This window comes from Sinocyclocheilus rhinocerous, unplaced genomic scaffold (assembly GCF_001515625.1).
Source record: "Sinocyclocheilus rhinocerous isolate Xijiao unplaced genomic scaffold, SAMN03320098_v1.1 scaffold44, whole genome shotgun sequence".
NCBI classification, from domain to species: Eukaryota; Metazoa; Chordata; class Actinopteri; order Cypriniformes; family Cyprinidae; genus Sinocyclocheilus; species Sinocyclocheilus rhinocerous.
In genome coordinates this window covers 1,390,159-1,391,178 of record NW_015631022.1, presented here as the reverse complement: position 1 = coordinate 1,391,178, position 1,020 = coordinate 1,390,159, and the positions used below count along the sequence as shown (strand labels likewise).

The following is a 1,020-nucleotide window of genomic DNA, read 5'->3' as shown; positions in this document are numbered from 1 at the left end:
ACAACCTGGGATAAGTGTGTCGTTACACACACACACACACACACACACACATTGCAGTTATGTGTATATATAAATTATAATATAATAAATAATTTATTAAATTTTTTGCATTTTTATGTCATTTTTTATATATTTTTATATTTATGATTTCTTTTAATATTTATTTTCTTTTTATATTTATATAAATGAAATAAATATAAATTAAACATAATCAAAAATTGCAAATGTTACTTTGGCAAACAACTGAAATAAAATAACATATTTCAAACACTTTATATTAAATATTAAACTTTACACACTATCACAGACATCATTAATAACACTTTTGTCTGTTTAAAATGTTCCTTGAACTTTGCCTGCATGTGCTTTATTCAGTTAAACCTTTCACTCTTACCCTGACCTTTTACTCAGCTTTGTAGTTTTTGCTCTTCTGACCTTTAAATTATTGACTTAAACCACAAGGACAAGTTGTCCTAATATTAGACAGTGCAATGTCTAAAGTACAAGCCTGTGAGACATGTATGTCAATGAGATAATTATTGATGTGTGAGTCAAGGCATCCTTGAAATTATAGCAAAAACCTCCACAGCACTCTTTTATAATGGAATGATTCGAGTTGATTCCATTCAAGAAATGCCCCACAAATAAATAAATATTATATTATATTATATTATATTTGCAATGAAATAATTTAGGCTACCTGTCAACTCACATAGGTTAGCAAGCTATGTGATCTTAAAGGGATAGTTCCCCCAAAAATGAAAATGTGATGTTTATCTGCTTACCCCCAGGGCATCCAAGATGTAGGTGACTTCGTTTCTTCAGTAGAACACAAACCAATATTTTTAAGTCAAACCGTTGCAGTCTGTCAGTCATATAATGTCAGTGGATAGGAATCACGGCTTTGAGAGTCATAAAACATACACAAACAAAACCAAATGAAACCCTGCGGCTCGTGACTATACATTGATGTGTAAAGACATGAAACGATCGGTCTGTGCAAGAAACTGAACAGTATTT

The 1,020-nt window shown here is 30.7% G+C and overlaps 1 protein-coding gene across 1 annotated transcript in view; it reads right to left on the bottom strand.

The window, feature by feature from the left end:
• LOC107741092 (5-hydroxytryptamine receptor 4-like) overlaps positions 1-1,020 on the bottom strand; it is a 125,225-nt gene that overhangs the window by 1,524 nt on the left and 122,681 nt on the right. The gene's annotated exons all lie outside the window — the stretch shown is intronic.